The following is a 13247-nucleotide window of genomic DNA, read 5'->3' as shown; positions in this document are numbered from 1 at the left end:
TTCTGAGTAGAAGCCATTTGGGCTAAGATTGGATCTTGTAATTCTGTTCCTCTTTATTGTTTAGTTTTTGAAAAGGCATGATGTCAAGAGATTAAAAGAAAATGCTTGTGAAATTGGAAAGAGCAGTGAAGGCTGAACATGGGCTTTTTAAAAAATTAAGGTTAGTAGATGCTAACTATTACAGGTTAGTAAATACAAACTATCACATTTAAAATGAATAAGCAATGCGGTCCTCCTGTACAGCACAGGGACCTCTAGCCAGTCTTTTGGGACAGGACGTGATGGAAGATGATATAAGACAGGGAATGTATATGTGTGACTGGGTCACTTTGCTGTACAGCAGAAATTGGCTCAACATTGTCAATCAACTATACTTTAATTAAAAAAAAAGAAAAAATTGAGTGTAGGCGTTTTAGCCTCATGGAAATCAGATTCTGCAAAGGAAACCAAGCCTCAGAAGTCAAAAGCTGTGATTGTCAGTCTTCAGTCTCTTGTCAGAAAGCTCTTGAAGGGAAGAATCTATGCAGTGCATTCATCCATTCAATTCCATTTTCTTTTTTCCCCTCCCATTTTCTTTTTTCTTTTTTTGCTTTTTAGGGCCGCACTGACAGCATACAGAAATTCCCAGGCTAGAAATTCCCATTCTAGGGGTCAAATCCGAGCTGGAGCAGCTGGCCTACACCACAGCCACAGCAACTCGGGATCCGAGCCACATCTGCAACCTACACCTCAGTTCAGGCAACACCGGATCCCTGACCCACTGAGTGAGGCCAGGGATCGAACCCATATCCTCACAGATACGAGTCTGGTTCATTAACCACTGAGCCATAGAGGGAACTCCCCAACCTCCCATTTCCTACTCTCATTCTCCCCATAGGCAACCATTCTGAGGTATTTAATCTATGTAATTTATGCGTATTTTTTATAAAATATGTACTGTTTTTCCTTGTGCCTTTTTTTTTCTTTCTTTTTTTTCTTTCTAGGGCCACACCTGTGACAAATGGAAGTTCCAGGTTAGGGGTCAAATCAGAGCTTCCGCTGCCAGCCTACACCACAGCCATGGCAACGCAGGATCTGGATCCCTAACCCACTGAGTGAGGCCAGGGATGGAACCCACATCCTCATGGACACTATGTCAGGTTTTTAACCTGCTGAGCCACAATAGGAACTCTTTTATGCATGTGTTTTTGTTTACATTATTTTCACCATGCGTTGAAGGCCTATGCACATTGCGCTGTGCCATGCGGTCCACTACGCTGCATCCTCCATGACTTGCATCCCCTGGTTTATTACCTATTTCCCTGGTGACGGACACCCAGATTGCCCCCAACTCCCCAGCACCACATTCTGTAGATACTTGTGTCTCCTCTGTATAGACCTGTATGAGAATTTTCATGGGGTATGTATCCCCAGGAGTAGAAATGCTGATTCATAGTATCCACATATTTAATTTTACGAAGAACCACCAGATTGCCCCCAGCAAGGCTGCCCAATAGCGGTGAGACTTCCTATCACCACACACACACACACACACACACACACATACACACACATCCTCCAACCCCCATCACACTTGGAATGATCTACTTTACCAATTTTTGCCAGTCTAATGAGAATAAGTGAAGTTGTATCCTTTTTTTATTTTGCTTTTCTCGGATGACCTTGAGCACACCTAAATATTTGTATCGGTGAGGAAGAATCACTGCGTATGAATAACAAACCCCGAATCTCAGTGGCTTAACAAAACAAAGGCTTATTTTTTGGTTCACAACATAGTCCAGTGCCGTGCGGTTTAGGGAGAGGTGGTCCAGGCTGTCAGGCTTCCGTTGTGTGGCTCTGTCGCCATCTCCTAGGAGCTCAGCATCGTCTGCTGGATCCTCTGCATCCAGCCAGCTGGGTTGGGAAGAGAGAGCCCTTAGGGAAGAGCATGGGCGGTTTGTCGAGCCACACACTGAGGCAGGCACATTCCTTGGACCAGAATTCAGTCACATGACCTGAGAAATGCAGTCCATCTCTGTGTCAAAGAAAAGATGATTTGGAAATTGGTGAAGCCTGAGGCAATCTCTGCCATAAGATGTGTGTGACTTTTGAGGTATCCTCTTCTATAAAATTCCTCATCATACCTTTGTTTCTTTTTTTTTGGCCGGCGGCGGTAACTTTCTCCTGTCATTGTTATTCATTTGTCTACTCTTTGTATGTTCTAGAAGGTATCAATTCCCTGTTGGTTTTATCTTTGCAAATATTTCTATCAATCTGTCTGCCTGGTCACTCTGGCTATGGGGTCTTTCCTCAATCAGGAATCTAATTTCTTTTCTTTTTAGGGCCACACCTGGGGCATATGGAATTTCCTGGGCTAGTCAATTCAGAGCTACCGCTGCAGGCCTACACCACAGCTACAGCAATGCTGGGTCCAAGCCGTATCTGCAACCTACGCTGCAGCTTGCGGCAATGCGGATTCTTTTTTTTTTTTTTTTTTTTTTTTGCTATTTCTTGGGCCGCTCTCACGGCATATGGAGGTTCCCAGGCTAGGGGTTGAATCGGAGCTATAGCCACCAGCCTACGCCAGAGCCACAGCAACTCGGGATCCGAGCCGCGTCTGCAACCTACACCACAGCTCACGGCAACGCCGGATCATTAACCCACTGAGCAAGGCAAGGGATCGAACCCTCAACCTCATGGTTCCTAGTCGGATTCGTTAACCACTGCGTCATGACGGGAACTCCTGGCAATGCGGATTCTTAAGCCAAGGATAGAGGCCAGGGATCAAACTGACATCCTCATGGACATTATTTTGGGTTCTTGACCCACTGAGCCACAACGGGAACTCCCCATGTTGTTTCTTGACTTTGATGTCTCACTTACACTTTTCTCTTGTCTGAAAAGCCCTCTCTACCTTTGCTTGATTCGACCCTCTTATCCTTAAGACTGGACCTGGGCATTACCTCCAGGAAGCCTTCCGTGACTCGCTCTACCCCACGCCCACGTCTAGGTGAATGCACTTCTGAGCCTTGCACCCTCTCACTGAACTTACCACACCACACTGCAGTGGCCATTTGCCTACCTGATCCTGGACTCGGGGAAGAATCTGAATCCACTTCCCCTTTGTACGCCTAGCTCCGGACCTGAGCCACGTGTGAACGGCTATTAGAGGGAACCTATGGACTCACCACGTCCTGTCCACTGTACTCATCCTCCAGCACAGCTTCAGGGACTCCGGGGAGGTTTTCACTGCAGGAGAGGCCCCAGAAAAACTCCCTTCCAGAGGCCAGCTGGGTGCCTCTCCCTTGGTCTGTCATCCTGGCTATTTATGGGCCAGTCCCTAGCTGGATCTGGAAGCAGGCAGATGTGGGTTAGGTTTCCTGGGCCTCAGCCGCTGCTGTGGAGGGGGCGGGGGACTGCGAACATCACATATGATTAGTGAAGGTCAGTGAAAATCTGGGTGCTCTGCCCTGGCAGTGGCTTCGTTTGCATGATTTCAGCATTCAGAGGTCACACTGGATGGGCGAGCAGGGCTCAGACAAGGAGCTGGCCATGGACAAGCAAGGCTGAGGGAAGGTCCCCACTGGCCCTGCATCCTGCCAAGCTCGAGGCTCGGCTGCCCCCTTGTGTCCACAGGGTGAAGGGCAAGGGAAGCAATCCAAAGCCTGGCTGGGACTGGTCCCCTCCTGCCTCCTTCTCCCCAAGGGCACCCCCACCCAGGGGCTCACATTCAGCAGGGTGACCTGCCCGGTCCTCCAGGAGCATGCCACCCACCCCACTCACTGCTGGCCTTTCCCCTGGAGGCCCGAGTGCCCGGGAAGGGCTCGAACATTGTAAAGGGGGCTTTGCTGTGGGAGGCTAGCCAACAGGCAGGAGGGCACTTCTCCGCTCCCATGTAGGGGAGCTCTCTCAGAAAGAGGGGGGCGCTGCTGGGCTTGGCACTGGTCCCCCAGAGCTTCTGCTACTCTGTGTGGGGCCAGTTAGCTTGGTTCATCCCAGGCACTCCTGCCCCCTGCCCCCCCACCCCCCTCCACCCCAGCTATTCTCCAGAGCATCACCCTGTTTGTTTCATTCTTGGGGCTCCTCACGCTCTTGCTTTGTTCTACTCTTTCGTCGCCTGCCTCCCTTCCCCTCCCAGCAGAATGAGGGCAGGACCTTGTCGGACCCACTCACTGCATCCCCAGACTCCAGAACAGACCCAGCGTGTGCTTAGCACACGTTTTCCTATCAAGGTTTCCCCAAACGGGCTCCATGTCCACCCAGGGCTCCCACCTTGGCCAAGCTGCTGCTTCTGCCCGCAAAAGCCTTCAACACCCAGTCCACCTCCCCCTCCCCTCCCTGTTTTCCTGGCAACCTGGTATTCACGGTTGGTTCAAGGCTCACTTCAAACACTACCTCTTTGCCAGGCCTCCCTTATTCCCGCAATGAGGCATTTCTTCCTGTGCGCTCCTCTCCTGTAACAGCCGTCATAACTGCCCGGGAGCCCAGCAAGGGCAAGAATTGTGTCATACTTGTTCTTTCATCCTCAGTGCCTGGCAGATGGCAGATGCTAAATAAATATTTATAGATGAACCCTGATTAGCCGGGAGAAGCTCACAAAGCCCAGGGGTCTAAGCTGCCCTCCTGGCCTTGCCTCCGCTGCTGCTCTCATAGGGATCCCACCCTTGGGGCAATGCAAACATCACACCATTCACCCAGTGGCTTCCTAAGGCCATTTTTTTTTTTTTTTTGGTCTTTTTGTCTTTTGTTGTTGTTGTTGTTGTTGCTATTTCTTGGGGCGCTCCCGCGGCATATGGAGGTTCCCAGGCTAGGGGTCCAATCGGAGCTGTAGCCACCAGCCTACGCCAGAGCCACAGCAACGCGGGATCCGAGCCGCGTCTGCAACCTACACCACAGCTCACGGCAACGCCGGATCATTAACCCACTGAGCAAGGGCAGGGACCGAACCCGCAACCTCATGGTTCCTAGTCGGATTCGTTAACCACTGCGCCACGACGGGAACTCCTTTCTTTTGTGTGTGTGTGTGTGTGTGTGTGTGTGTGTGTGTGTGTGTGTGTGTGTTTGTGCTAAGGCCATTTTTTTAAACAGTATTTTTTCCTTCAATAGGAATGTCTTTGCTACCATCCCTTATTTATTTATTTATTTTGTATGGCTGTACCCACAGCATATGGAAGTTCCCTGGGCTAGGGATTGGATCCCAGCTGCAGCTGCAACCTGTGCCAGCTGAGGCAGCACAGGATCCTTACCCTACTGTGCCACAGCGAGAGTTTCTCCTCCTTTATAATGCATCTTGGCCACCACTTCCTCCCTGAAGCCTTCCTTGGTTCATTCCCAAGCAGGAACTAATCCCTCCTTCTTCTTCGCATCCCATCGTCCCTCTCCCGAGCTAGTAATTCTGCCTCCCATACAGCCCTATGCCTGCTCAATGGGAGCTTAACAGAAGCGTGCTGCCCATTATCCCAGCAAATGGTAACCCTCTTGGGTCCCTGGCCATGTCTCACACTCCTCGGTCTCTATCTCCAGGAAGACAAATGCTCAAATGCCCACTCACAGGTGGCAGGCAGAACTGTACCTGGTAACTTGAATATCATGTCAGGGAGCCGATGTGAAGGCCCAGGACCCCAGCAGAAGCTTTGACAGGTGCACACCTGCACCTCCTGCAGGAGGCAGAGACTGGACGCTGCAGTCCCACCGAGCATGCTCCCCAGACATCCTCTCCCTATTCCCGCCTACCTAGCTCTTTGCCTTACACTTTCCCAGCCCAGTCCTGCTTTCCCACCGTACATGGCAGTGTACACTCGGAGCTCTCCTTGGGTGGGGTGTGAGCACTCAGCCTCTGGGTCCACCTACTGCAAGTGTGTCCTGGTGGTTAATCCTGATCTGAACGCAGCCTTTGGGAGAGTCAACTTCACCTATCCCTCAGGTGGTGGCACTATAGGTAGATCCTACCCACTTCTATGGGTGGGTCATCAGCTTATGCATGTGCTCACATGCGTGTGCACACACACGCGCATATACCCAGATACACACACGGGGTAGAATGTAATCAAGGGCTTACATGTTGCAACCATGTTTCGTGTAAAGACCAGCCCTGGTCAAAGGGCTGTGTCCAGCTTTACACAGACACTCAACAAATATTTGTTGAGTGACTAAATTGCTTGTGTGCCCACCGCTGAGTCACCAACCATCAGTGATTTGACACTCCTCTGCTCACTTGAAGCTCTGGCCTGTTCTACCACTCCAGGTGCCCGGTGTCTTAGCCTTAGTGCCCTTGGGGGACAGGGCTCCCATACTGGCACCCAAATGTCTTCAGTTTTTCCAGAAGTTCACCAAACACAATAGGTTGTTTCCCCTCTGGGTCTTGGTACTTGTCCTGGAAGTTCTTGCTCTTCACCCCTGATTCCTTTGCCTGGGTCACTTTTCTTTTCTTTTTTTTTTTTGTTTTTTTTGTTTGTTTGTTTGTTTGTTTTTTGTTTTTTTTAGGGTCACGCCTGCGGCATTTAGAAGTCCCCAGGCTAGGGAGTTCCCGTCGTGGCGCAGTGGTTAACGAATCCGACTAGGAACCATGAGGTTGCGGGTTCGGTCCCTGCCCTTGCTCAGTGGGTTAACGGTCCGGCGTTGCCGTGAGCTGTGGTGTAGGTTGCAGACACGGCTCGGATCCCGCGTTGCTGTGGCTCTGGCGTAGGCCGGTGGCTACAGCTCCGATTCAACCCCTAGCCTGGGAACCTCCATATGCCGCGGGAGCGGCCCAAGAAATAGCAACAACAACAACAAAAAGACAAAAAAAGACCCAAAAAAATAATAATAAATAAATAAATTAATTAAAAAAAAAAAAAAAAAAAAAAAAGAAGAAGTCCCCAGGCTAGAGGTCAAATCAGAGCTGCAGCTGCTGGTCTTCCCACAGCCACAGCAACACCAGATCTGAGCCGTATCTGTGACCTACACCCCAACTTGTGGCAACGCTGGACCCTTAACCCACTGAACAAGGCCAGGGATGGAACCTGCACCCTCATGGATACTAGTCAGGTTCATAACCCTCTGGGTCACAACGGGAACTCCTGGGTCACTCTTTACATCTCCCTGATCTGCTTGCCTCTTCCTTCAAAAAGCCTTTCCCTAGTGCTCTGTCCCTGCCCCAAACTGGGTTAGGTGGGTTGCTCTGGACATGAAGGGAAAACAGCTTCTCTAGCTCTGTTTAGAACTGCTTGTTACATGCCTTTATAAGGTCAGCTGAAACTTACACGAAATTGCTTGTGTGGTTATTTAGCAAATGTATTCATGTTATAGCTTAGAGGTGTCACAATAACCCTGGGGAAGGCTGTGATGACTCCCATTTCAGAGATGGGGAAACTGAGGCTCCGAGGTGCCCACATGAAGCCACAAGAGCAAGTAAGACAGAGAGCTAAGCATCAAAGTCCACGCGCGAGCTTTCCATTTCATGGGGCGGGGCTGCCACATTAGCAGGAGCGAGAAGCGGGTGGGGAGCAGGCTCAGAAGTCATGTGGTCTGAATTGCCTAAAACAGGAGAGCAGGAGCAGGACTCTGACCCCTTCCTTCCAGGAAACCCTGAGAGCTCTCAACACTAAGGAGGCACAACTTTATTTCTCGAGTCCAATTCCTTTTCCCAACCCTGGGCCATTAGGGGAGTATATTAGAAACCTCTCCTTTTGAGATAAGCAGCCCTATTTACCCAGCGGTCATTTGCTGGTAAGGGTTCTATGTGGAGCTGACTACATGGACAGGGAAGTGAATGAGGTGGCAGAGTGATGGTTGGAGCCCTGTCCTGCATGCTGCTGGCTCCTCCAAGTCCTTGTCTCGGTCTCCTCTCTGGGCCACCAGAAAAAACACCCTCGTGCAGTCGGAACGGTTATCCAAGAGGATCTCAGCAGCCTGTGGAACTTTCTCCAGCTTCTCAACGGTGAAGCCGGTCTCCTGCGGGGCCTCCCACAGGATTTCTCCTCCAGGGGCCGTGCGGAGAACCTCTCGTCCCCACCACGACGAGGCTGGTCTCCAAGCCCCCGCCCAGCACCAGATGGCCCCTGGTCCGGAGCAGGGTCCTGAGGTGGCACAGGGTGGCCCCCTCGGGGCACAGGGAGGAAATGACACAGTCACTTGGGGCAGGATCTCCTGTTGCGGGGACTGTTCCTTCAGAACGTGGCCCTCGAGCACCTGGTGGACCGCTCTCTTAAGCGCTCCTCCCTCCGGGCCCACCTGTCTCTGGAGTGGAGGGAAGAGCAAAGCGGGGCAGCTGGCTTGTGCTCGTCACGTGGACCACACACATGCCTCTTGTCCATACTCTGCCTGGCACTCGGACTCCCAAGAGAGCAGGTCATTGGTTTTCCAGGTGAAGAAACTGAGTTGGAGGGGGACGTGGTCCTGAAGCCAGCTGTGCACAGCCAAGGCCAGGACCTGCCCACCCAGGGGCCCCTCTACCGGCCATGCTCCCCTGGCCATTAGCCCGTTCTCTTTCTGCCAGCCCGTGTTTAACACGACCCAGGCAGGTGCCCCCAGGAATGGAAAGTCTGCCTGGAATCAGCTGAGCAAAAGTACGAAGTGAGCTTGTGGGACGTGGGTGGGGCCTCCAGTGTCTCCGTTCCCCTTCCTTCCCCATGTCCCCCCCCCCCCGCCCCCCCCCCCCCCGCGACCTCCCTCTCATCTCACACGTTCTTTTCCTACCTATAGCTTCTCTCAGGATGCGGGACTCATTCACACGGCAGAATTAGTCAGGACTAGCACTACTCTCTCCACTTTTGTACTTAAAAAAAAAAAAAATCAGCCTTAAACAAAAAGAGTAAGACTTTAACAACTGCGACCACCTTACCTAACTAGGGAGAGTGATATTTGGGGATGGAGGGGCTGTGGTGGACCCACGTGGTGCCCTGAAATCGAATGAAAATAGGCACCATAAGTGAATTCTGTTCCACTTGGCAGTGCAAGATTGGTCTTAATTCTGTGTCCCACCTCCTCAGAGCCACAAGACGATTCCACAAGTTTAGAGCCCCCTAGAGGTTGTAACTGGAACAACAGGGCACCAGCCAATCAGAATGGAGGCAGCCTAGCAGGTTCTCCACCTGCTTGGGTTCAGACATTGGCATTCCGGGTGGGCTTCCGTGACAGTCTCTTTCTGGCTCCAGGCTTGTCTCTAGCCAGCTCTTTCTGTTCCCTCTCCCAGTCTTTTTTTTTTTTTTTTTTTGTCTTTTTGTTGTTGTTGTTGCTATTTCTTGGGCCGCTCCCGCGGCATATGGAGGTTCCCAGGCTAGGGGTCCAATCGGAGCTGTAGCCACCGGCCTACGCCAGAGCCACAGCAACGCGGGATCCGAGCCACGTCTGCAACCTACACCACAGCTCACGGCAACGCCGGATCGTTAACCCACTGAGCAAGGGCAGGGACCGAACCCGCAACCTCATGGTTCCTAGTCGGATTCGTTAACCACTGCGCCACGACGGGAACTCCCCTCTCTCAGTCTTTAGAGGATTCAGATTTCACTCTTCTTCCTTGCTTCTTGGGACCCCATTGACTTCCTCCCTTCTTAGCCTCCATCTGCCTTGCCATTTCTACATCAGCCTCATGGGAAATTCGCCATTCAGGAGTTAAGTGAAGCTCCTGGTATGATGGAGACTCTCAAACAAACAGCAGACACCTAACCCATTCCCTCCAAGCTCTTACATGTATTTCACCCGTGGAGATCCATCAAAGGCCTCTGGCTCCTTTTTCAGCCACTTCTCCAGCTCCTGGCAGTTCCTGGCCATGTAGTCAGTGGCAATGATTTCCTCGAAAGACTTACTGGCGGAGAGGAGCTGATAGATGGTGGGGCCAGAGCTGATGTCCATCAGGAGCCCACCTGTTTTAGATCAGGAGCGTTCATTGTGAATCATCAGTAGCAGGGCAGGGCTCTGAGGTCCACACTCCCAGAAAGACTCCACTCTCCCTACCCCATCGCGAGAGGGTGCAGGAGGCCAACCATCTAGGAATGTGAACTCCAGGACTGGGAGCTTTGCCTGCACGGACAGCCTCAGCACAAGGAACATGAAGCATTTTGGTAGGAGGGCAGAGTTAGGAGTGGGGAGCTTGTTTGGGGGTAGGAATGGGGGCAAGGAGAAGGAAATAAGCTTTGACATTTCACCTACAAATTGACCACTGTAAAGAAGCATCCAGAGGTTCCCTGGTAGCTCAGCGGGTTAAGGATCTACTGTTGTCACTGTTGTGGCACAGGTTCGATCCCTGGCCTGGGAACTTCTGCACGCCACCGGTATGGCCAAGAAAAAGTGTCCAGAGAAGAAATCTGATCACATTTCTGAGGACACTGGTTTCCCTATTGCAAACACCTTTTGCTGATGTGTAGCTCTGATCCGACACCTAGCTCTGGAACTTCCATATGCCACAGGTATGACTGTGAAAAGAAAAAAAAATGTAATTAATAACATAGTCTTGGTTTTTTAATATATTCAGCTTTGCAGCCTGAAAACAGAAGGTAAACCTCTTTTTAAGTCATTAATAGAATATTCAAAAGTTGACTTATATAAAATCACAGAGAAATTATAAAACGTCCCCAAAGCATAAATCATATAAAACAATATATTCTGACAAAAATGCAATAAAATAGATATTAATTATAAAACCAGCAGTTCCTGTTGTGGCACAGTGGAAACGAATCCGACTAGGAACCATGAGGTTGCAGGTTTGATCCCTGGCCTGGCTCAGTGGGTTAAGGATCTGGGGTTGCCGTAAGCTGTGATGTAGGTCGCAGATGCCCCTGGGATCTGGTGCTGTGGTGGCTGTGGCGGAGGCCGACAGCTGTAGCTCCAACTGGACCCCTAGCCGGGGAACCTCCACACGCCGTGGGTGTGGCCCCGAAAAACAAAAACAAACACAAAATTAATTATAAAACCAGAAAATGAGACTCTACCACACAGAAATTTTTAAATTTTCTGTTAAACACTTTGGATCAGTGAGAAAAACCACAACAAAGATTAAAAACCATATAGAAATTCTACAGAGAAGAGTCATAAAACACAGGGAAAGCAGAGAAAGATGTATGATCTTTCATATTTGTATGAATAAATAGAACAAATAATGAATGAAGCATTTAAGTCAAGGAATTTAAAAAGAATGAATACATTTAAAGAAAGCATAAGGATGAAACTGATAAAAATAAAAGCCAACGTTAATAAACGAATGAAGAAATCAGTACAGAAGCCAGACTGAGGTGGGTGAAAGGGGGAGGAAGAAACCAGCGGAGGGTGTAAACAACACTTCTGACGCTTGGCTGCGAAGAGGAAGAAAGACGGCGGGCAGCAGCTAAAAGTGGATGAGCCTTAGATAGCGATCAAAACACTAAGTATTTTGACAGGAGAGGAAAAGGCAAGCACGGGTGCCCATAGAAGTCAGATTGATTGGAATGAGCAAGAAACTGCGCGTTCACAGCTGGAAATTGTGTTTTTCCTGAAAATAAGGGTCCCGAGGTACAGAGGCTTGTGATGTGAGGCAAGAAGCTGTCCATGCGGCATGGGAGAGGGTGGGTCAGGGAAGCAGACAGCGGCCAGCAAGGGGAGTGGTATGGGCAGCGGGAAAGGTGGCGTTCCGAGGGTGGCAGGAATCATACAATTGGGAAACCTCTTGGCTGCAATAACTTGAAAGACAGACCAAGTCTATACTGAGCCTCGAGTCCTGAGAGAAGCTTTGGGAAAAGGACCCGGCCATTAGTGTGTGTCGGTTGTTCTCCAGGGTCTATAGCAAGATATATTATTACTGAGATGAGTTCAGGGGAGAAATGACAAATTTCCAAGAAGAAGTGAAAGAAAATAGGATCAATCCAGATATTTGTGGTTTGGGGGGGTTATAGGTAAGCTGTTTCTATGCCTGATGTAATTACAGTAAACAAGACTGGAAAAGACCTCAAGGAATAGAGGCTCAATAGTAAAAATTCTCTTACAATGGGATTCGATTCCATGGCAGACATCACATTAAGAGCATTGTGTTTCTACCGGAGCCAGCTCTTTCAAATGGCCCCAAGGTAGCCACTAGGAAGCTGACCAGGAGGCTCAGAGTTGAGGAAGAAAAAAAAAAAAAAATGGCTCATAACGATAACAGCGATCAGAGCAGCTCTGACAACCAGGTAGAGGAAAGAACTCTGGGTGCGGTTACTAGCAGGAGGAAGGGATTAGGAAGCCAATAGCTCTAAAGGTTGTTTTTGCAGAAATTGGATGCCAAACCCCCATTAACCCCATGTAATAAAATCTTTGGTAGGTTGACTTAAAATCACACTCAGCAGAGTTCCCCTCGTGGCTCAGCGGTTAACGAACCCTCGGTATCCATGAGGACACAGGTTCAATCCCTGGCCTCGCTCTGTGGGTTAAGGATCTGGTGTTGCCGTGAGCTGTGGTGTAGGTCGCAGACGTGGCTCAGACGCCACGTTGCTGTGGCTCTGGTGTAGGCCGGTGGCTACGGCTCCGATTAGACCCCTAAGCCTGGGAACCTCCATATGCCGAGGGAGTGGCCCTAGAAAAGGCAAAAAAAGAAAAAAAGAAAAGAAAACAACACACAGGGACACACACTGTAGGAGTTCCCGTCGTGGCTCAGTGGTAAGGAAGCTGGTTAGTATCCATGAGGACGAGAGTTGGATCCCTGGTCTCGCTCAGTGGGCTAAGAATCCGGCATTGCCGTGAGCTGTGGTGTAGGTCACAGACGCAGCTCGGATCCCATGTTGCTGTGGCTCTGGCGGAGGCTGGCAGCTGCAGCTGCAATTGGACCCCTAGCCTGGAAACTGCCATATGCCAGGAGTGAAGCTCTAAAAAAACAAACAAACAAAAAAAAAACCAAGAAAAAAAGAAAAGAAAAAAGAAGGCCATCTAAAGACAGAGGCGGAGTGGCTGCCAGGAGAGAAAGAGACAAGGAAAATTCTCCCCTGGGGTCTTCAAAGGGATCTCGGTCCTCTCCACGCCTCGGTTCTGGATCTCTGGCCTCCACGACTGGGAGAAAACAACTCTCCGTCAGTTTAAGCCATCAAGTTGCGGCGATTTGTCGCAACAGCCTTAGGAAACTAATGGCAGCAGACACTGCCTCTTAAAAATCCTTTTCCCAACAATGATACAAATGAGTCCCTTTGACAAGGCTGTTAGAAATCAGTCAGTTGGCCACACCTAACTGCAGGGGAAACAGAACCTTAATTTATAATGAAAAGGGAGTTTTCCACTGAGTTTGGAACTCAAAAATGTGGGAGTTATGCGCACATACCAAAAGCGCCGCGAGTAGATGCCGTAGGGAGAGA

General features: G+C 50.1%; 1 long non-coding RNA gene across 6 annotated transcripts; it reads right to left on the bottom strand.

The window, feature by feature from the left end:
- Positions 1–1620: 1620 nt before the first annotated feature.
- Positions 1621–10298, bottom strand: LOC102168180 (uncharacterized). Of its 6 annotated transcripts, XR_002335642.2 has the most exons (6): positions 10108–10298; positions 9647–9821; positions 8656–8734; positions 4375–4528; positions 3168–3329; positions 1621–2014 (listed from the first exon to the last, which is right to left on the bottom strand). It is a non-coding gene; the product is annotated as an uncharacterized LOC102168180 (long non-coding RNA). The 6 variants fall into 6 exon arrangements; XR_014815314.1 differs by lacking the exons at positions 8656–8734; positions 9647–9821; positions 10108–10298 and adding an exon at positions 5552–6489; XR_014815316.1 differs by lacking the exons at positions 4375–4528; positions 8656–8734; positions 9647–9821; positions 10108–10298 and adding an exon at positions 5552–6478.
- Between the last annotated feature and the right edge of the window lie 2949 nt (positions 10299–13247).

The sequence above is a fragment of the Sus scrofa genome, chromosome 9 (genome assembly GCF_054392235.1).
Source record: "Sus scrofa isolate SSC_HxYL_T2T_F1_AM1 chromosome 9, Sscrofa_HxYL_maternal_Yorkshire_Landrace_v2.0, whole genome shotgun sequence".
NCBI lineage: Eukaryota > Metazoa > Chordata > Mammalia > Artiodactyla > Suidae > Sus > Sus scrofa.
This window is presented reverse-complemented; position numbering and strand designations above follow the sequence as displayed.